Raw genomic sequence first — 21,467 nt, 5'->3', positions numbered from 1 at the left:
TTAGGTTATACAAGAGCTCACTCCTTTTTTCTGAAAATTCATCTGGTGAAGTTGGCGAAGTCAACTTGTCATGTTTTTAACATTGTTCGACTCTTGCTTCTGTACGTAAAATCATAACATTTTGCAAAGCTAACCGTCGCTATGGTGGATAGGCTCATAACAGCCAATCTGCAGTAAACTTTTTCTCAAAAACAAACTAAACTCTCATAACTGACAGATGATTGAACATTTCGGGGAAAAAAGAAACACTGACATTCTTACAAGGCGTACACCGCTTCCGGTTAGCACATATTTTATAGGTTACACAAGAGCACACTCCTTTTTCTGAAAATTCATCTGGTGAAGTTGGCGAAGTCAACTTGTCATGCATTAACATTGTTCAGCTCTTGCTTCTGGACATAAAAACATAACATTTTGCAAAGCTAACCTTCGCTATGGCGGACAGGCTCATAGCACCCATCTGCATTAAACTTTTTCTCAAAAACAAACTAAACTCTCATATATTTTAACAGCTTACACAAATCACAGTGGAAAATATACTGGTGTATCACCCAACAATAACGTCACACCTGCCTTTATTCCTTAAGAGGAGCCACTTTCCGAATGCCTCTTAGCTTTTAAAATCACACGCGATCGATACGGTTATGGGATCTGGTAGCGTGGCCGAGCGGTCTAAGGCGCTGGTTTAAGCACCAGTCTCTTCGGAGGCGTGGGTTCGAATCCCACCGCTGCCATTTGCTATTTCCTTTTTTGTTTTATATCATTTATGTAAAGTTGTGGAGTTGGGGTTTTGTTCGTCTTTTTTGTAATTTCGTTTGGTTTCCTGATGAAACACATCAGAACTAATCGTTATTTGTTCCAAATCCAGACGCTTCTCCTTTTTAAAGTTTCATATCGTATTTGACGAAAGTGTTAAGACCGTACGGTATCATTTTACATCACTTTTCATTAATAGTCAATTTTTCCACATTTAACAGCATTTGTAACAATGGAAATAATTATAGCCTAAACTTCAGTTTCTTTGTCTTTTTTAAAATTTACATTCTGGTTCACTTCCAATCGTCAAAGGAAAATTAGAAAGTTTCAAGAGTGCTCGTCTGAGAGCATGTCAAAGTATTCGGCAAAACAAAGCACGTATTTTATATCAAGCAAGAAATAAAAAAAAACACCGCGTATGGCAGCGGTGGAATTCGAACCCACGCCTCCTGAGAGACTGGTGCCTAAAACCAGCGCCTTAGACCACTCGGCCACGCTACCTGACAGATGGTGGAACATTTCGGAAAAAAAACACTGACATTCTAACAAGGCCTACACCACTTCCGGTTAGCACATATTTTATAGGTTATACAAGAGCTCACTCCTTTTTCTGAAAATCCATCTGGTGAAGTTGGTGAAGTCAACTTGTCATGCATTAACATTGTTCGACTCTTGCTTCTGTACGTAAAATCATAACATTTTGCAAAGCTAACCGTCGCTATGGTGGATAGGCTCATAACAGCCATCTGCAGTAAACTTTTTCTCAAAAACAAACTAAACTCTCATAACTGACAGATGATTGAACAATTCGGAAAAAAAAAACACTGGCATTCTTACAAGGCGTACACCGCTTCCGGTTAGCACATATTTTATAGGTTACACAAGAGCACACTCCTTTTTCTGAAAATTCATCTGGTGAAGTTGGCGAAGTCAACTTGTCATGCATTAACATTGTTCAGCTCTTGCTTCTGGACGTAAAATCATAACATTTTGCAAAGCTAACCTTCGCTGTGGCGGATAGGCTCATAGCAGCCATCTGCAGTAAACTCTTTTTCTCAAAAACAAACTAAACTCATATATTTTAACAGCTTACACAAATCACAGTGGACAATATACTGGTGTATCACCCAAAAATAACGTCACACCTGCCTTTATTCCCTTAAGAGGAGCCACTTTCCGAATGCCTCTTAGCTTTTAAAATCACACACGATCGGTACGGTTATGGGATCTGGTAGCGTGGCCGAGCGGTCTAAGGCGCTGGTTTCAGGCACCAGTCTCTTCGGAGGCGTGGGTTCGAATACCACCGCTGCCATTTGCTATTTTCTTTTTGTTTTATATCATTTATGTAAAGTTGTGGAGTTGGTTTTGTTTGTCTTTTTCGTCATTTCGTTTGGTTTCCTGATGCAACACATCAGAACTAATCGTTATTTGTCCAAAATCCAGACGCTTCTTCTTTTCTTAAAGTTTCATATCGTATTTGACGAAAGTGTTAAGACCGTACGATATCATTTTACAACACTTTTCATTAATAGATAATTTTTCCACATTTAACAGCATTTGTAACAATGGAAATAATTATAGCCTAACTTCAGTTTCTTTGTCTTTTTTAAAGTTTACATTCTGGTTCACTTCCAATCGTCAAAGGAAAATGGAGAAAGTTTCAAGAGTGCTCGTCTGAGAGCATGTCAAAGTATTCGGCAAAACAAAGCACGTATTTTATATCAAGCAAGAAATAAAAAATACACCACGTATGGCAGCGGTGGATTCGAACCCACGCCTCCTGAGAGACTGGTGCCTAAAACCAGCGCCTTAGACCACTCGGCCACGCTACCTGACAGATGTGGAACATTTCGGAAAAAAAAACACTGACATTCTAACAAGGCCTACACCACTTCCGGTTAGCACATATTTTTATAGGTTATACAAGAGCTCACTCCTTTTTCTGAAAATCCATCTGGTGAAGTTGGTGAAGTCAACTTGTCATGCATTAACATTGTTCGACTCTTGCTTCTGTACGTAAAATCATAACATTTTGCAAAGCTAACCGTCGCTATGGTGGATAGGCTCATAACAGCCATCTGCAGTAAACTTTTTCTCAAAAACAAAACTAAACTCTCATAACTGACAGATGATTGAACATTTTGGAAGAAAAAAACACTGACGTTCTTACAAGGCGTACACCGCTTCGGTTAGCACATATTTTATAGGTTACACAAGAGCTCACTCCTTTTTCTGAAAATTCATCTGGTGAAGTTGGCGAAGTCAACTTGTCATGCATTAACATTGTTCAGGTCTTGCTTCTGGAAGTAAAATCATAACATTTTGCAAAGCTAACCTTCGCTATGGCGGATAGGCTCATAGCATCCATCTGCAGTAAACTTTTTCTCAAAAACAAACTAAATTCTCATATATTTTAACAGCTTACACAAATCACAGTGGAAAAATATACTGGTGTATCACCCAAAAATAACGTCACACCTGCCTTTATTCCTTAAGAGGAGCCACTTTCCGAATGCCCTCTTAGCTTTTAAAATCACACGCGATAGTTACGGTTATGGGATGTGGTAGCGTGGCCGAGCGGTCTAAGGCGCTGGTTTAAGGCACCAGTCTCTTCGGAGGCATGGGTTCGAATCCCACCGCTGCCATTTGCTATTTCTTTTCTTGTTTTATATCATTTATGTAAAGTTGTGGAGTTGGTTTTGTTTGTCTTTTTTTGTCATTTCGTTTGGTTTCCTAATGAAACACACCAGAACTAATCGTTATTTGTTCCAAAAATCCAGACGCTTCTTCTTTTCTTAAAGTTTCATATCGTATTTGACGAAAGTGTTAAGACCGTACGGTATCATTTTGAAAACACTTTTCATTAATAGATAAAATCTTCCACATTTAAAAGCAATGATAACAATGGTAATAATTATAGCCTAAACTTCAGTTTCTTTGTCTTTTTTTAAAGTTTACGTTATGGTTCACTTCCAATCGTCATAGGAAAATGAGAAAGTTTCAAGAGTGCTCGTCTGAGAGCATGTCAAAGTATTCGGCAAAACAAAGCACGTATTTTATTTCAAGCAAGAAATAAAACAAAAACCCCGTATGGCAGCGGTGGGATTCGAACCCACGCCTCCTGAGAGACTGGTGCCTAAAACCAGCGCTTTAGACCACTCCGCCACGCTACCTGACAGATGATAGAACATTTCGGAAAAAAAACACTGACATTCTAACAAGGCCTACATCACTTCCAGTGAGCACATAATTTTATAGGTTACACAAGAGCACACTCCTTTTTCTGAAAATTCATCTGTTAAAGTTAGCGAAGTCAGCTTGTCATGCATTAACATTGTTCGACTCTTGCTTCTGGACGTAAAATCATAACATTTTGAAAAGCTAACCTTCGCTATGGCGGATCGGCTCATAGCAGCCATCTGCAGTAAACTTTTTCTCAAAAACAAACTAAACTCTCATACCTAACAGATGATTGAACATTTCGGAAAAAAAACACTGACATTCTAACAAGGCCTACATCATTTCCGGTTAGCACATATTTTATAGGTTATACAAGAGCGCACTCCTTTTTCTGAAAATTCATCTGGTGAAGTTGGCAAGGTCAACTTGTCATGCATTAACATTGTTCAACTCTTGCTTCTGGACGTAAAATCATAACATTTTGCAAAGCTAACCTTCGCTATGGTGGATAGCTTATAACAGCCATCTGCAGTAAACTTTTTCTCAAAAAGAAACTAAATTCTCATAACTGACAGATGATTGAACATTTTGGAAAAAAAAAACACTGACATTCTAAACAAGGCCTACACCAACTTTCGGTTAGCACATATTTTATATGTTACACAAGAGCACACTACTTTTTCTGAAAATTTATCTGGTGAAGTTGGCGAATTCAACTTGTCATGCATTAACATTGTTCAGCTCTTGCTTCTGGACGTAAAATCATAACATTTTGAAAAGATAACCTTCGCTATGGCGGATAGGCTCATAGCATCCATCTGCAGTAAACTTTTTCTCAAAAACAAACTAAACTCTCATATATTTTAACAGCTTACACAAATCACAGTGGACAATATACTGGTGTATCACCCAACAATAACGTCACACCTGCCTTTATTCCTTAAGAGGAGCCACTTTCCGAATGCCTCTTAGCTTTTAAAATCACACGCGATCGTTACGGTTATGGGATGTGGTAGCGTGGCCGAGCGGTCTAAGGCGCTGGTTTAAGGCACCAGTCTCTTCGGAGGCGTGGGTTCGAATCCCACCCCTGCCATTTGCTATTTCTTTTTCTTGTTTTTATATCCTTTATGTAAAGCTGTGGAGTTGGTTTTTTTTGTCTCTTTTTTTGTCATTTCGTTTGGTTTCCTGATGAAACACACCAGAACTAATCGTTATTTGTTCCAAAAATCCAGACGCTTCTCCTTTCTTAAAGTTTCATATCGTATTTGACGAAAGTGTTAAGACCGTACGGTATCATTTTGCAACACTTTTCATAAATAGATAATTTTTCCACATTTAACAGCATTTGTAACAATGGAAATAATTATAGCCTAAACTACAGTTTTTTTGTCTTTTTTAAAGTTTACATTCTGGTTCACTTCCAATCGTCAAAGGAAAATGAGAAAGTTTCAAGAGTGCTCGTCTGAGAGCATGTCAAAGTATTCGGCAAAAACAAAGCACGTATTTTATATCAAGCAAGAAATAAAAAAAACACCGCGTATGGCAGCGGTGGGATTCGAACCCACGCCTCCTGAGAGACTGGTGCCTAAAACCAGCGCCTTAGACCACTCGGCCACGCTACCTGACAGATGGTGGAACATTTCGGAAAAAAAAACACTGACATTCTAACAAGGCCTACACCACTTCCGGTTAGCACATATTTTATAGGTTATACAAGAGTTCACTCCTTTTTCTGAAAATCCATCTGGTGAAGTTGGTGAAGTCAACTTGTCATGCATTAACATTGTTCGACTCTTGCTTCTGTACGTAAAATCATAACATTTTGCAAAGCTAACCGTCGCTATGGTGGATAGGCTCATAACAGCCATCTGCAGTAAACTTTTTCTCAAAAACAAACTAAACTCTCATAACTGACAGATGATTGAACATTTCGGGAAAAAAAACACTGACATTCTTACAAAACGTACACCGCTTCCGGTTAGCACATATTTTATAGGTTATACAAGAGCTCACTCCTTTTTCTGAAAATTCATCTGGTGAAGTTGGCGAAGTCAACTTGTCATGCATTAACATTGTTCAGCTCTTGCTTCTGGACGTAAAATCATAACATTTTGCAAAGCTAACCTTCGCTATGGCGGATAGGCTCATAGCAGCCATCTGCAGTAAACTTTTTCTCAAAAACAAACTAAACTCTCATAACTGACAGATGATTGAACATTTCGGAAAAAAAACACTGACATTCTTACAAGGCGTACACCGCTTCCGGTTAGCACATATTTTATAGGTTATACAAGAGCTCACTCCTTTTTCTAAAAATTAATCTGGTGAAGTTGGCGAAGTCAACTTGTCATGCATTAACTTTGTTCAGCTCTTGCTTCTGGACATAAAATCATAACATTTTGCAAAGCTAACCTTCGCTGTGGCGGATAGGCTCATAGCAGCCATCTGTAGTAAACTTTTTCTCAAAAACAAACTAAACTCATATATTTTAACAGCTTACACAAATCACAGTGGACAATATACTGGTGTATCACCCAGCAATAACGTCACACCTGCCTTTATTCCTTAAGAGGAGCCACTTTCCGAATGCCTCTTAGCTTTTAAAATCACACGCGATCGATACGGTTATGGGATCTGGTAGCGTGGCCGAGCGGTCTAAGCCGCTGGTTTAAGGCACCAGTCTCTTCGGAGGCGTGGGTTCGAATCCCACCGCTGCCATTTGCTATTTCCTTTTTTGTTTTATATCATTTATGTAAAGCTGTGGAGTTGGTTTTGTTTGTCTTTTTTGTCATTTCGTTTGGTTTCCTGATGAAACACACCAGAACTAATCGTTATTTGTTCCAAAAATCCAGACGCTTCTTCTTTTCTTAAAGTTTCATATCGTATTTGACGAAAGTGTTAAGACCGTAGGATATTATTTTACAACACTTTTCATTAATAGATAATTTTTCAACATTTAACAGCATTTGTAACAATGGAAATAATTATAGCCTAAACTTCAGTTTCTTTGTCTTTTTTAAAGTTTACATTCTGGTTCACTTCCAATCGTCAAAGGAAAATGAGAAAGTTTCAAGAGTGCTCGTCTGAGAGCATGTCAAAGTATTCGGCAAAACAAAGCACGTATTTTATATCAAGCAAGAAATAAAAAAAAAACACCGCGTATGGCAGCGGTGGGATTCGAAACCACGCCTCCTGAGAGACTGGTGCCTAAAACCAGCGCCTTAGACCACTCGGCCACGCTACCTGACAGATGGTGGAACATTTCGGAAAAAAATCACTGACATTCTAACAAGGCGTACACCACTTCCGGTTAGCACATATTTTATAGGTTATACAAGAGCTCACTCCTTTTTCTGAAAATTAATCTGGTGAAGTTGGCGAAGTCAACTTGTCATGCATTAACATTGTTCGACTCTTGCTTCTGTACGTAAAATCATAACATTTTGCAAAGCTAACCGTCGCTATGGTGGATAGGCTCATAACAGCCATCTGCAGTAAACTTTTTCTCAAAAACAAACTAAACTCTCATAACTGACAGATGATTGAACATTTCGGAAAAAAAAACACTGACATTCTTACAAGGCGTACACCGCTTCCGTTAGCACATATTTTATAGGTTACACAAGAGCACACTCCTTTTTCTGAAAATTCATCTGGTGAAGTTGGCGAAGTCAACTTGTCATGCATTAACATTGTTCAGCTCTTGCTTCTGGACGTAAAATCATAACATTTTGCAAAGCTAACCTTCGCTGTGGCGGATAGGCTCATAACAGCCATCTGCAGTAAACTTTTTCTCAAAAACAAACTAAACTCATATATTTTAACAGCTTACACAAATCACAGTGGACAATATACTGGTGTATCACCCAACAATAACGTCACACCTGCCTTTATTCATTAAGAGGAGCCACTTTCCGAATGCCTCTTAGCTTTAAAATCACACGCGATCGATACGGTTATGGGATCTGGTAGCGTGGCCGAGCGGTCTAAGGCGCTGGTTTAAGGCACCAGTCTCTTCGGAGGCGTGGGTTCAAATAACACCGCTGCCATTTGCTATTTCCTTTTTTGTTTTACATCATTTATGTAAAGCTGTGGAGTTGGTTTTGTTTGTCTTTTTTGTCATTTCGTTTGGTTTCCTGATGAAACACATCAGAACTAATCGTTATTTGTTCCAAAATCCAGACGCTTCTCCTTTCTTAAAGTTTCATATCGTATTTGACGAAAGTGTTAAGACCATAGGATATTATTTTACAACACTTTTCATTAATAGATAATTTTTCCACTTTAACAGCATTTGTAACAATGGAAATAATTATAGCCTAAACTTCAGTTTCTTTGTCTTTTTTAAAGTTTACATTCTGGTTCACTTCCAATCGTCAAAGGAAAATGAGAAAGTTTCAAGAGTGCTCGTCTGAGAGCATGTCAAAGTATTCGGCAAAACAAAGCCTGTATTTTATATCAAGCAAGAAATAAAAAAAAAACACCGCGTATGGCAGCGGTGGGATTCGAAACCACGCCTCCTGAGAGACTGGTGCCTAAAACCAGCGCCTTAGACCACTCGGCCACGCTACCTGACAGATGGTGGAACATTTCGGAAAAAAAAACACTGACATTCTAACAAGGCCTACACCACTTCCGGTTAGCACATATTTTATAGGTTACACAAGAGCTCACTCCTTTTTCTGAAAATTAATCTGGTGAAGTTGGCGAAGTCAACTTGTCATGCATTAACATTGTTCAGCTCTTGCTTCTGGACGTAAAATCATAACATTTTGCAAAGCTAACCTTCGCTATGGCGGATCGGCTCATAACAGCCATCTGCAGTAAACTTTTTCTCAAAAACAAACTAAACTCATATATTTTAACAGCTTACACAAATCACAGTGGACAATATACTGGTGTATCACCCAACAATAACGTCACACCTGCCTTTATTCCTTAAGAGGAGCCACTTTCCGAATGCCTCTTAGCTTTTAAAATCACACGCGATCGATACGGTTATGGGATGTGGTAGCGTGGCCGAGCGGTCTAAGGCGCTGGTTTAAGGCACCAGTCTCTTCGGAGGCGTGGGTTCGAATTCCACCGCTGCCATTTGCTATTTCCTTTTTTGTTTTACATCATTTATGTAAAGTTGTGGAGTTGGTTTTGTTTGTCTTTTTTGTCATTTCGTTTGGTTTCCTGATGAAACACATCAGAACTAATCGTTATTTGTTCCAAAATCCAGACGCTTCTCCTTTCTTAAAGTTTCATATCGTATTTGACGAAAGTGTTAAGACCGTACGGTATCATTTTGAAAACACTTTTCATTAATAGATAAATCTTCCACATTTTAAAGCAATGATAACAATGGTAATAATTATAGCCTAAACTTCAGTTTCTTTGTCTTTTATAAAGTTTACGTTTTGGTTCACTTCCAATCGTCATAGGAAAATGAGAAAGTTTCAAGAGTGCTCGTCTGAGAGCATGTCAAAGTATTCGGCAAAACAAAGCACGTATTTTATTTCAAGCAAGAAATAAAATAAAAAACCCGTATGGCAGCGGTGGGATTCGAACCCACGCCTCCTGAGAGACTGGTGCCTAAAACCAGCGCCTTAGACCACTCCGCCACGCTACCTGACAGATGATTGAACATTTCGGAAAAAAAACACTGACATTCTAACAAGGCCTACATCACTTCCAGTGAGCACATATTTTATAGGTTACACAAGAGCACACTCCTTTCTCTGAAAATTCATCTGTTAAAGTTAGCCAAGTCAGCTTGTCATGCATTAACATTGTTCGACTCTTGCTTCTGGACGTAAAATCATAACATTTTGAAAAGCTAACCTTCGCTATGGTGGATAGGCTTATAACAGCCATGTGTAGTAAACTTTTTCTCAAAAAGAAACTAAATTCTCATAACTGACAGATGATTGAAGATTTTGGAAAAAAAACACTGACATTCTAACAAGGCCTACACCACTTCCGGTTAGCACATATTTTATATGTTACACAAGAGCACACTACTTTTTCTGAAAATTTATCTGGTGAAGTTGGCGAATTCAACTTGTCATGCATTAACATTGTTCAGGTCTTGCTTCTGGACGTAAAATCATAACATTTTGAAAAGATAACCTTCGCTATGGCGGATAGGCTCATAGCAGCCATCTGCAGTAAACTTTTTCTCAAAAACAAACTAAACTCTCATATCGTTTAACAGCTTACACAAATCACAGTGGACAATATACTTATGTATCACCCAACAATAACGTCACACCTGCCTTTATTCCTTAAGAGGAGCCACTTTCCGAATGCCTCTTAGCTTTTAAAATCACACGCGATCGTTACGGTTATGGGATGTGGTAGCGTGGCCGAGCGGTCTAAGGCGCTGGTTTAAGGCACCAGTCTCTTCGGAGGCGTGGGTTCGAATCCCACCCCTGCCATTTGCTATTTCTTTTCTTGTTTTTATATCCTTTATGTAAAGTTGTGGAGTTGGTTTTATTTTGTCTCTTTTTTTGTCATTTCGTTTGGTTTTCTGATGAAACACACCAGAACTAATCGTTATTTGTTCCAAAAATCCAGACGCTTCTCCTTTCTTAAAGTTTCATATCGTATTTGACGAAAGTGTTAAGACCGTACGGTATCATTTTGCAACACTTTTCATTAATAGATAATTTTTCCACATTTAACAGCATTTGTAACAATGGAAATAATTATAGCCTAAACTTCAGTTTCTTTGTCTTTTTTAAAGTTTACATTCTGGTTCACTTCCAATCGTCAAAGGAAAATGAGAAAGTTTCAAGAGTGTTCGTCTGAGAGCATGTCAAAGTATTCGGCAAAGCAAAGCACGTATTTTATTTCAAGGAAGAAATAAAAAAAAACCCGAATGGCAGCGGTGGGATTCGAACCCACGCCTCCTGAAAGACTGGTGCCTAAAACCAGCGCCTTAGACCAGCCGGCCACGCTACCTGACAGATGATTGAACATTTCGGAAAATAAAAAACACTGACATTCTAACAAGGCCTACACCACTTCCGGTTAGCACATATTTTATAGGTTATACAAGAGCTCACTCCTTTTTCTGAAAATTCATCTGGTGAAGTTGGCGAATTCAACTTGTCATGCATTAACATTGTTCGACTCTTGCTTCTGGACGTAAAATCATAACATTTTGCAAAGCTAACCTTCGCTATGGTGGATAGGCTCATAGCAGCCATCTGCAGTAAACTTTTTTTCAAAAACAAACTAAACTCTCATATGTTTTAACAGCTTACAAAAATCACAGTGGACAATATACTGGTGTATCACCCAACAACAACGTCACACCTGCCTTTATTCCTTAAGAGGAGCCACTTTCCGAATGCCTCTTAGCTTTTAAAATCACACGCGATCGCTACGGTAATGGGATCTGGTAGCGTGGCCGAGCGGTCTAAGCCGCTGGTTTAAGGCACCAGTCTCTTCGGAGGCGTGGGTTCGAATCCCACCGCTGCCATTTGCTATTTCTTTTCTTGTTTCATATCATTTATGTAAAGCTGTGGTGTTGGGGTTTTTTTTGTCTCTTTTTTTGTCATTTTGTTTGGTTTTCTGATGAAACACACCAGAACTAATCGTTATTTGTTCCAAATATCCAGACGCTTCTCCTTTCTTAAAGTTTCATATCGTATTTGACGAAAGTGTTAAGACAGTACGGTATCATTTTGCAACACTTTTCATTAATAGATATCTTTTCCACATTTAACAGCATTGGTAACAATGGAAATAGACATAGCCTAAACTTCAGTTTGTTTGTCTTTTTTAAAGTTTACATTTTGGTTCACTTCCAATCGTCAAAGGAAAATGAGAAAGTTTCAAGAGTGCTCGTCTGAGAGCATGTCAAAGTATTCGGCAAAGCAAAGCACGTATTTTATTTCAAGCCAAAAATAAAAAAAAACCCGTATGGAAGCGGTGGGATTCGAACCCACGCCTCCTGAGAGGCTGGTGCCTATAACCAGCGCCTTAGACCGCTCGGCCACGCTACCTGACAGATGATTGAACATTTCGGAAAAAAAAACACTGACATTCTAACAAGGCCTACACCACGTCCGTTTAGCACATATTTTATAGGTTATACAAGAGCTCACTCCTTTTTCTGAATATTCATCTGGTGAAGTTGGCGAAGTCAACTTGTCATGCATTAACATTGTTCGACTCTTCCTTCTGGACGTAAAATCATAACATTTTGCAAAGCCAACCTTCGCTATGGCGGATAGGCTCATAGCAGCCATCTGCATTAAACTTTTTCTCACAAACAAACTAAACTCTCATAACTGACAGATGATTGAAAATTTTGGAAAAAAAAACACTGACATTCTAACAAGGCCTACACCACTTCCGGTTAGCACATATTTTATATGTTACACAAGAGCACACTACTTTTTCTGAAAATTCATCTGGTGAAGTTGGCGAAGTCAACTTGTCATGCATTAACATTGTTCGACTCTTGCTTCTGGACGTAAAATCATAACATTTTGCAAAGCTAACCTTCGCTATGGTGGATAGGCTCATAGCAGCCATCTGCAGTAAACTTTTTTTCAAAAAGAAACTAAACTCTCATATATTTTATCAGCTTACAAAAATCACAGTGGACAATATACTGGTGTATCACCCAACAACAACGTCACACCTGCCTTTATTCCTTAAGAGGAGCCACTTTCCGAATGCCTCTTAGCTTTTAAAATCACACGCGATCGCTACGGTAATGGGATCTGGTAGCGTGGCCGAGCGGTCTAAGGCGCTGGTTTAAGGCACCAGTCTCTTCGGAGGCGTGGGTTCGAATCCCACCGCTGCCATTTGCTATTTCTTTTCTTGTTTCATATCATTTATGTAAAGCTGTGGTGTTGGGGTTTTTTTGTCTCTTTTTTTGTCATTTTGTTTGGTTTTCTGATGAAACACACCAGAACTAATCGTTATTTGTTCCAAATATCCAGACGCTTCTCCTTTCTTAAAGTTTCATATCGTATTTGACGAAAGTGTTAAGACCGTACGGTATCATTTTGCAACACTTTTCATTAATAGATATCTTTTCCACGTTTAACAGCATTGGTAACAATGGAAATAGACATAGCCTAAACTTCAGTTTGTTTGTCTTTTTTAAAGTTTACATTTTGGTTCACTTCCAATCGTCAAAGGAAAATGAGAAAGTTTCAAGAGTGCTCGTCTGAGAGCATGTCAAAGTATTCGGCAAAGCAAAGCACGTATTTTATTTCAAGCCAAAAATAAAAAAAAACCCGTATGGAAGCGGTGGGATTCGAACCCACGCCTCCAGAGAGGCTGGTGCCTATAACCAGCGCCTTAGACCGCTCGGCCACGCTACCTGACAGATGATTGAACATTTCGGAAAAAAAAACACTGACATTCTAACAAGGCCTACACCACTTCCGGTTAGCACATATTTTATAGTTTATACAAGAGCTCACTCCTTTTTCTGAATATTCATCTGGTGAAGTTGGCGAAGTCAACTTGTCATGCATTAACATTGTTCGACTCTTCCTTCTGGACGTAAAATCATAACATTTTGCAAAGCCAACCTTCGCTATGGCGGATAGGCTCATAGCAGCCATCTGCATTAAACTTTTTCTCACAAACAAACTAAACTCTCATAACTGACAGATGATTGAACATTTCGGAAAAAAAAACACTGACATTCTAACAAGGCCTACACCACTTCCGGTTAGCACGTATTTTATATGTTACACAAGAGCACACTACTTTTTCTGAAAATTCATCTGGTGAAGTTGGCGAAGTCAACTTGTCATGCATTAACATTGTTCGACTCTTGCTTCTGGACGTAAAATCATAACATTTTGCAAACCTAACCTTCGCTATGGTGGATAGGCTCATAGCAGCCATCTGCAGTAAACTTTTTTTCAAAAAGAAACTAAACTCTCATATATTTTAACAGCTTACAAAAATCACAGTGGACAATATACTGGTGTATCACCCAACAACAACGTCACACCTGCCTTTATTCCTTAAGAGGAGCCACTTTCCGAATGCCTCTTAGCTTTTAAAATCACACGCGATCGCTACGGTAATGGGATCTGGTAGCGTGGCCGAGCGGTCTAAGGCGCCGGTTTAAGGCACCAGTCTCTTCGGAGGCGTGGGTTCGAATCCCACCGCTGCCATTTGCTATTTCTTTTCTTGTTTCATATCATTTATGTAAAGCTGTGGTGTTGGGGTTTTTTTGTCTCTTTTTTTGTCATTTTGTTTGGTTTTCTGATGAAACACACCAGAACTAATCGTTATTTGTTCCAAATATCCAGACGCTTCTCCTTTCTTAAAGTTTCATATCGTATTTGACGAAAGTGTTAAGACCGTACGGTATCATTTTGCAACACTTTTCATTAATAGATATCTTTTCCACATTTAACAGCATTGGTAACAATGGAAATAGACATAGCCTAAACTTCAGTTTCTTTGTCTTTTTTAAAGTTTACATTTTGGTTCACTTCCAATCGTCAAAGGAAAATGAGAAAGTTTCAAGAGTGCTCGTCTGAGAGCATGTCAAAGTATTCGGCAAAGCAAAGCACGTATTTTATTTCAAGCCAAAAATTAAAAAAAACCCGTATGGAAGCGGTGGGATTCGAACCCACGCCTCCTGAGAGGCTGGTGCCTATAACCAGCGCCTTAGACCGCTCGGCCACGCTACCTGACAGATGATTGAACATTTCGGAAAAAAAAACACTGACATTCTAACAAGGCCTACACCACTTCCGGTTAGCACATATTTTATATGTTACACAAGAGCACACTACTTTTTCTGAAAATTCATCTGGTGAAGTTGGCGAAGTCAACTTGTCATGCATTAACATTGTTCAGCTCTTGCTTCTGGACGTAAAATCATAACATTTTGCAAAGATAACCTTCGCTATGGCGGATAGGCTCATAGCACCCATCTGCAGTAAACTTTTTCTCAAAAACAAACTAAATTCTCATATATTTTAACAGCTTACACAAATCACAGTGGAAAATATACTTATGTATCACCCAACAATAACGTCACACCTGCCTTTATTCCTTAAGAGGAGCCACTTTCCGAATGCCTCTTAGCTTTTAAAATCACACGCGATCGCTACGGCTATGGGATCTGGTAGCGTGGCCGAGCGGTCTAAGGCGCTGGTTTAAGGCACCAGTCTCTTCGGAGGCGTGGGTTCGAATCCCACCGCTGCCATTTGCTATTTCTTTTCTTGTTTTTATATCATTTATGTAAAGTTGTAGAGTTGGGGGTTTTTTTTCTCTTTTTTTGTCATTTTGTTTGGTTTTCTGATAAAACACACCAGAACTAATCGTTATTTGTTCCAAAAATCTTGACGCTTATCCTTTCTTAAAGTTTCATAACGTATTTGACGAAAGTGTTAAGACCGTACGGTATCATTTTGCAACACTTTTCATTAATAGATAATTTTTCCACATTTAACAGCATTTGTAACATTGGAAATAATTATAGCCTAAACTTCAGTTTCTTTGTCTTTTTTAAAGTTTACATTTTGGTTCACTTCCAATCGTCAAAGGAAAATGAGAAAGTTTCAAGAGTGTTCGTCTGAGAGCATGTCAAAGTATTTTTTTTTTTTTTTTGAAAATTGTTGAATTTATTCCCAGATTGTTATCAAATACACAAGATTTCACAATACCCGGCTATCACAAACTTTTGAAATCACAAGGCAGTCTTAATTGAAATAAAAGATCACAGAAAAGATGACTGCTTTGTGAATAGAACAATTGCTCATTTCAATAAATACACTAATTTATCATTCCGTAATGTACAGAAGACTTTGTTTATACACCAGATTTTCTCGAAAGATGGCCTGTCTAGTCGAAACATGAATACGGGTTTTAATTATTCCTTTGGCGGCCTTAACAATAGCAACAGAATCCCTGTTTTTTTTTCTGAAATATTATGTCGTTGCGTACACACCAAATACTAAACTGAAGAACACATATGACATACACCATCACAGCTCTAACTTCCTGGTTAAAGGTGGAATTGAATACCTTGTAAATTAATGTTTCCGAGTCCATATTTGGTAGGTAGTTCGCAAACAAAACAAATATCCGGTTAAAGTCATTAAACACATCCTGAACGATTTTGCGTTGTACAAACAGATGTTGCCGAGTTTCAGACAGGGAGCAAAAAACACACAAGTCATCGGTGGCTACATTTCTCCTAAGAAGTTTTTCCTTAACGGGCAAAATGTCATGAACCAACTTGTAACTGAAGTTGACCAAATTGTGATCTAAGAATTGATGAAAAACAGTTTTCCGTATTCTAACCCAGTCCAAATGCGGCATAGACACCATTGCTCTTGGACAATGTACTATTTTTGTTACAAAATATTCATAAATATACCTGCTTGAACACAATGTTACAGGTTGCTGTACACCTGTGGTAAATTCTCTCCAGGCGCTCAAGGCCAGTCTATAAAAAGGTGGAATGTTTTCAGAATGTGGGACATTGGAACGACAGAATTCACGACAAACATGTCTTAGGGGTAAACCCAACCAATAGATGGCAAAGTATTTCCATTCCGCTGTTGTTGCATGAATTAATTTTAAAACATGCCGAGTACCAAGTGCTTTTATTTTACAATCTATATTATGTACGTTTAGACCTCCATTCCCTATTTTATTATGTACGACAACTCTCTTCAAACTTTCGGGCTTGTTATCCCACAAAAATCTGAACACAGTTTGGGAACATTGATTGACACATTTAGGTGGCAACAGAGTACACTGTGCAGAAAACCATAAAACAGCTAAAGCAACTGTATTAATTAAGACAGACCTCCCCCGTAGGGTCAAATATCTTCCATTCCATGCTGATACATGTTTCTTTACCTTACTTAAAACACGCTCAGAATTGAGTTCTGTTTGATCTGGTCCAAAAAATACCCCACAAATCTTTGAATTTGTAGTGATGATAAGCCCACCACTGTGCACGTTAGTTTCGTCCCAGTTACCAATGGGAAGAACCGTGCTTTTCAACAAGTTGAGTTTTGCTCCTGAGGCTTTTCCATAACTTTCTGCTAGTTTAATTACATGCGGAACAGAACTCTCTTCAGATAAAATTGCAGTCGTATCATCTGCAAATGCCGACACTCTTGTTTCCTTATTTGTGCCGGGTAACCGTACACCATTAATTTCGTCATTGTTTCTAATGGCGGCTATAAAGGGCTCTAAGGACAAAACATACAATAATGGTGACAAAGAACAACCCTGTCGGACACCTCGACTCAGTTTAAATTCTTCTGTTATGTGCCCGTTCACAATAACACTACTTGTAATGTCAGTATATAATAATTGCACCCACTTACAAAAGTCGGGTCCGAAGTTAAATTTCTCTAAACATTTGAACAAAAATGACCAGTCTACTCTGTCAAAGGCTTTCTCCTGGTCTAAGTTAAGAAAGCATCCTTTTAAATCTTTTTGTTCAACATAATCATATGTATTTCGTAATAAGTGAAGGTTGTCAAAAATACTTCGGCCTGGTATTCCACATGTCTGATTCTGAAGTACAATTGTATCGATCACATTTTTTAACCGATTGCACAAAGCTTTAGAAACAATCTTATAATCTACATTTAGTAAGCTAATTGGCCTCCAGTTTTTTATGCTTTCGGCATTGTCGGGGTCCTTACATAATAGTGTGATTAACCCAGAACGCTGTGAATTACTTAATCTACCCAAGTTAAAACAGTGATTAACTACATCCGTAAACACACCCGAAAACAGTGGCCAAAATTGTACATAAAACTCTGCTGGCAAACCGTCGCATCCCGGCGAACGGTTTTTAGACATATTTTTTACTGCAAAAAACAACTCCTGTTCAGTCAAAAGGCCTTCGCAGGCAGTTTTACAATCGTCATTTAACATCGGAAGCGATGACAAGAACTCATCTTGAATGGAGGAGTCAGTATCTTGTTCAGTATACAATTTCATACAATACGACCTTATACACTTAGCAATGCCTTCCTGAGATTCATGGGATATTGAAGAATCACTATGACAAGTAATACTTTTGATCATCTTCTTTCTGCCCCTACCAACTTCTCGTCTAATGAAATAATTTGGTTGGTTTTTCTCCCTGATCAAAATGAACAGCTTTAGCACGGATAACCGCTCCCGCATGATTCGACTTATAAAGGGCATTTAGAGTCTTTTTCACATTGTCAATACGCTCACAGTTAATGATTGGACTAGATTTCAACGCATTTAATTCTTGTTCAAGTACCAACAAATCACGTTTTTTGTTCATAGATTTTTCCTTACAGTAACTCCGAATCCTATCTTTACATTCCCTTTTAAATGTCTCCCATCTGTCTATTAGATCTGCATGACCAGTTGTACAGACAGAGAAAATATCATGGAAGACGGATTTAATATCATCAACAAGCTCCGTGTCATTTAACACAGAAGTATTACACTTCCAGTAGAACGGCCCCCATGAAATGACATCTTCAAAAGAGATATCAAAAAACAAACACGAATGATCAGAAAAAGACACATGTACAGCATCACACTGGGTTACATACTTAAACACAGCGTTAGGGATATAAAATCTATCCAATCTACTGGCACACTGGCGCCTAGACCACGTGTAACAATTCTTATCCGGATGCAGTTTCCTAAAAATATCACAAATACCAAAATCTCTTTTCAAATTATTAATTTCGTCCACTCCATCATTCCTTCCATTAGTGGCACAGTCAGCTCTATCTAATTCAATGCTCTCAACACAATTAAAATCCCCACCCATAATAACCAACTCACTGCCCTGCATCACATTATCTAGATTAGAAATAAACTCTTTTCTTTCCTTTGGATTATTAGGGGCATATACACAAACAAGGTTTAAAGCAGTGTTGTTGAGCTCAACCCTAAGGCTTATGTAGCGACCGTTAGGGCACCTCTGTATTTTCCGTATAAAGCAGTCTACCGTATACCTAATAATTATTCCCACCCCACAACTTCGATTTGACCCATACGCCCACCTTGCATCGCCTGGGATTTGCAAATATTTAATGTCATTATAGTTTTCGAAGTGTGTTTCCTGTAAGAATAGTACATCAATTCCTTTATCGAAAACAAATTGCTTGACATGTTCTTGTTTAGACGGATCCCGTAAACCATTAATGTTTAAAGTCCCAAAACGAATATTATTTAAGCTCATTATACAAAGTAAGTAAAGGTAGAGCGTACATACCCATTGTGGTCAAATAAGAGAGTCCTAATTACGCTACAAATCATTTGTCTCTTTTCATTCGCTGCCTCGCACGAGAAGCAAGCGATTTTCTTTTCCTGTATTCCAGAAGCATGGTGTCCCCCTCCTGAGATGGGGTCGGCGTCATACAGTCTGACGACTGATCAGCATCAACACCATCATAATCAGTAGGATGGGAACTGGGCGGGATAGATGACGCTGCCTCTTCGGCTGTACTGCCATTGTCCAACTTAGCTCGCTTTTCCTCGACTGGGACTGGTGAACGCACGTCGGGAGCATGCACGTCAGCCACGACCACATTCTTCACCCTTGGGACAGCTGATGACGTTTCATTATCACCAACATCCACTTCTTCGGTGTTCTTAGTATTCTCCCGGACGTCCATCTCCTTATCAGACTCGCTGTCGTCGCTGACGTCTTCATCGGCGCTGTCGTCACCATTCCCGTCGATTTCGTCTTCGTTCTCCTCGCTGTCTTGAACCAGTTCCATAGCAGGTGCGTTGAATGGATCATCATCGTCGCTGACGTCAACATCAATGTCATCTTGTTTTACGGCGTCTTCCTTATTATACTGGCGCATAGTCGGTAGGTTTCCCTTAACTCGCGCCGCGTACGACACTGCTCTCGCACAACAGTCACTGACCGTATGAAGCCCTGAGTCACACATTCGGCATGGATTTGTACAGTCCTTCTCTGTATGAGGATTCTCATGGGGGGAGAAACCGTCGCAGTTAGAACACCACAGTGCTCTACACTCTGCCGCCTTGTGTGATTTTTGGCCACACTTCCGACATTCATAAGTTTGCCCGGGGTAGGTAAACATAACAATGTCACCACCGAAATTAATAAAATTTGGTACATAACGAACTTTGTGACACCTAAATCTGTAAATCCGAATACCTGTCCGAACATGTGAGAGCTCCGGGTCTGAAAATCTGGGTTTCGTCACACCCAGGCATTCACCATAGGGTTTCAAAGCTGCCTCGATAGTGTCATCTGACATTTCATCCGGTGCCCAGTGGGCCGTCAGATTCAGGTAAACTGACGACGCGGGCATAATGGACCACGTCGTTCCATTTATAACAACATTGGATTTACTCACTAGGGCATTATGCCCAGCCACTGTAGACACGCGGAGATAGAAGTGTTTCTTTAAATAATTCTTCTGAAAACTTATTAGCTCTGTCTTGATATTTAACACACTTGACAGAAAAGGAATAAAGTCCCTCTGGACAGCCGTAGAAAATGCCGGGCTGCTTCGTGTAGAGATTGACACAGACAAAGTTCTGCTTGGCCTGTTTACAGGCGAAAACGACACGGGCTTGTGATCCAACGGGGCACACGCAGTAACCACTGGCCAAACTCAAGCTCTGTGGGCTCCCAGTTCACCAGAAAATCAGTCTGAAAAACAAGCGTTGTTGTTGCACAAATGTGTAAACAGATATCAAACTAATGTCTCTAGCAATGAACGCCTCTGTCTAAAGCAGTTTCCTGCTGATCGGCATGTCTTTTCACCCTTTCTTTTTACGGATGTAAATAATCTTTAAGAGGTGACCCGGTATAGTATACGTTTTTTAGCTGAAAAACTGAAAAGTTAATTAAAAATTAATTGATTACCTGGTCAGTGTTGATAATATAAAGAAAAGAAACGAGAAATAGCCCAAATAATTGAAAATAGATGTAATTTGACAACATGCTAGAATCTAGCGCGAAAAATTTCCCCAGTATAATAGTTGTCATATTTCAAAAATTAGATAAAAACAGGGGAAGGCATGTCCTTTCACCCTTTCTCCTTACCGATGTGAAGTAGGCCTAATGATGAGGAGGTGGCCTATTAGTGTTTGTCGTAATAAAATCTTTAAAAACTTTTGTGACCCAGACAATTAATCGTCTTTTAGATGACAAAATGAAAACTTATTCAAAATATAATTGATTATTTGGTCAATGTTGATAATTTAAAGAAAAGAAGCTAGAAAAAGCCTAAAAATCAAATGTAATTTGACAACATGCTAAAAGCAACCGCCAGACCATGCTGACAATGTCTTCAGGCATGTGGAAAAGGTTTAGGCTTTGCATGGCATGACAATTTCAGAATTCTTCCAGCCTAATAGTTGCCATATTGCAAAAATTAGATAAAAAGAGCCAAAGATTCCACCGAGATTTGAATTCCGACCGCTGGGATCAAAGTCCAGAGTGCTAACCATTACACCATGGAAGCTGATGCAATTTGCGGGGTTAAAATAGCATAATGACACGCTTTATACCGTGGGCTAAAATTAAATATTATACAAACCAC

The 21,467-nt window shown here is 39.0% G+C and overlaps 21 non-coding genes across 21 annotated transcripts; 10 read left to right on the top strand and 11 right to left on the bottom strand.

The window, feature by feature from the left end:
- Positions 1–1,175: 1,175 nt before the first annotated feature.
- Positions 1,176–1,257, bottom strand: Trnal-uag (transfer RNA leucine (anticodon UAG)). The gene has a single exon. It is a non-coding gene; the product is annotated as a tRNA-Leu (tRNA).
- Positions 1,258–1,986: 729 nt separating this feature from the next.
- On the top strand, positions 1,987–2,068 carry Trnal-cag (transfer RNA leucine (anticodon CAG)). Its single transcript has one exon. It is a non-coding gene; the product is annotated as a tRNA-Leu (tRNA).
- Positions 2,069–2,507: 439 nt separating this feature from the next.
- Trnal-uag (transfer RNA leucine (anticodon UAG)) lies at positions 2,508–2,588 on the bottom strand. The gene has a single exon. It is a non-coding gene; the product is annotated as a tRNA-Leu (tRNA).
- A 731-nt stretch (positions 2,589–3,319) lies between these two features.
- Positions 3,320–3,401, top strand: Trnal-aag (transfer RNA leucine (anticodon AAG)). The gene has a single exon. It is a non-coding gene; the product is annotated as a tRNA-Leu (tRNA).
- A 446-nt stretch (positions 3,402–3,847) lies between these two features.
- Trnal-uag (transfer RNA leucine (anticodon UAG)) lies at positions 3,848–3,929 on the bottom strand. The gene has a single exon. It is a non-coding gene; the product is annotated as a tRNA-Leu (tRNA).
- A 1,018-nt stretch (positions 3,930–4,947) lies between these two features.
- On the top strand, positions 4,948–5,029 carry Trnal-aag (transfer RNA leucine (anticodon AAG)). The gene has a single exon. It is a non-coding gene; the product is annotated as a tRNA-Leu (tRNA).
- A 447-nt stretch (positions 5,030–5,476) lies between these two features.
- Trnal-uag (transfer RNA leucine (anticodon UAG)) lies at positions 5,477–5,558 on the bottom strand. The gene has a single exon. It is a non-coding gene; the product is annotated as a tRNA-Leu (tRNA).
- Positions 5,559–6,572: 1,014 nt separating this feature from the next.
- Trnal-aag (transfer RNA leucine (anticodon AAG)) lies at positions 6,573–6,654 on the top strand. The gene has a single exon. It is a non-coding gene; the product is annotated as a tRNA-Leu (tRNA).
- A 444-nt stretch (positions 6,655–7,098) lies between these two features.
- On the bottom strand, positions 7,099–7,180 carry Trnal-uag (transfer RNA leucine (anticodon UAG)). The gene has a single exon. It is a non-coding gene; the product is annotated as a tRNA-Leu (tRNA).
- A 1,246-nt stretch (positions 7,181–8,426) lies between these two features.
- Positions 8,427–8,508, bottom strand: Trnal-uag (transfer RNA leucine (anticodon UAG)). Its single transcript has one exon. It is a non-coding gene; the product is annotated as a tRNA-Leu (tRNA).
- A 437-nt stretch (positions 8,509–8,945) lies between these two features.
- Trnal-aag (transfer RNA leucine (anticodon AAG)) lies at positions 8,946–9,027 on the top strand. The gene has a single exon. It is a non-coding gene; the product is annotated as a tRNA-Leu (tRNA).
- Positions 9,028–9,468: 441 nt separating this feature from the next.
- On the bottom strand, positions 9,469–9,550 carry Trnal-uag (transfer RNA leucine (anticodon UAG)). The gene has a single exon. It is a non-coding gene; the product is annotated as a tRNA-Leu (tRNA).
- Positions 9,551–10,276: 726 nt separating this feature from the next.
- Trnal-aag (transfer RNA leucine (anticodon AAG)) lies at positions 10,277–10,358 on the top strand. Its single transcript has one exon. It is a non-coding gene; the product is annotated as a tRNA-Leu (tRNA).
- A 444-nt stretch (positions 10,359–10,802) lies between these two features.
- Trnal-uag (transfer RNA leucine (anticodon UAG)) lies at positions 10,803–10,884 on the bottom strand. The gene has a single exon. It is a non-coding gene; the product is annotated as a tRNA-Leu (tRNA).
- Positions 10,885–11,325: 441 nt separating this feature from the next.
- On the top strand, positions 11,326–11,407 carry Trnal-aag (transfer RNA leucine (anticodon AAG)). The gene has a single exon. It is a non-coding gene; the product is annotated as a tRNA-Leu (tRNA).
- Positions 11,408–11,851: 444 nt separating this feature from the next.
- Positions 11,852–11,933, bottom strand: Trnal-uag (transfer RNA leucine (anticodon UAG)). The gene has a single exon. It is a non-coding gene; the product is annotated as a tRNA-Leu (tRNA).
- A 728-nt stretch (positions 11,934–12,661) lies between these two features.
- Trnal-aag (transfer RNA leucine (anticodon AAG)) lies at positions 12,662–12,743 on the top strand. Its single transcript has one exon. It is a non-coding gene; the product is annotated as a tRNA-Leu (tRNA).
- Positions 12,744–13,186: 443 nt separating this feature from the next.
- On the bottom strand, positions 13,187–13,268 carry Trnal-uag (transfer RNA leucine (anticodon UAG)). Its single transcript has one exon. It is a non-coding gene; the product is annotated as a tRNA-Leu (tRNA).
- A 728-nt stretch (positions 13,269–13,996) lies between these two features.
- Positions 13,997–14,078, top strand: Trnal-aag (transfer RNA leucine (anticodon AAG)). Its single transcript has one exon. It is a non-coding gene; the product is annotated as a tRNA-Leu (tRNA).
- Positions 14,079–14,521: 443 nt separating this feature from the next.
- Trnal-uag (transfer RNA leucine (anticodon UAG)) lies at positions 14,522–14,603 on the bottom strand. Its single transcript has one exon. It is a non-coding gene; the product is annotated as a tRNA-Leu (tRNA).
- A 439-nt stretch (positions 14,604–15,042) lies between these two features.
- Positions 15,043–15,124, top strand: Trnal-aag (transfer RNA leucine (anticodon AAG)). Its single transcript has one exon. It is a non-coding gene; the product is annotated as a tRNA-Leu (tRNA).
- Positions 15,125–21,467: the final 6,343 nt, after the last annotated feature.

The sequence above is a fragment of the Liolophura sinensis genome, chromosome 12, assembly GCF_032854445.1.
Source record: "Liolophura sinensis isolate JHLJ2023 chromosome 12, CUHK_Ljap_v2, whole genome shotgun sequence".
In the NCBI taxonomy this organism is placed as follows: domain Eukaryota; kingdom Metazoa; phylum Mollusca; class Polyplacophora; order Chitonida; family Chitonidae; genus Liolophura; species Liolophura sinensis.
The sequence above is the reverse complement of the archived record's forward strand: the minus strand, read 5'-3'. Positions and strand labels throughout refer to the sequence as shown.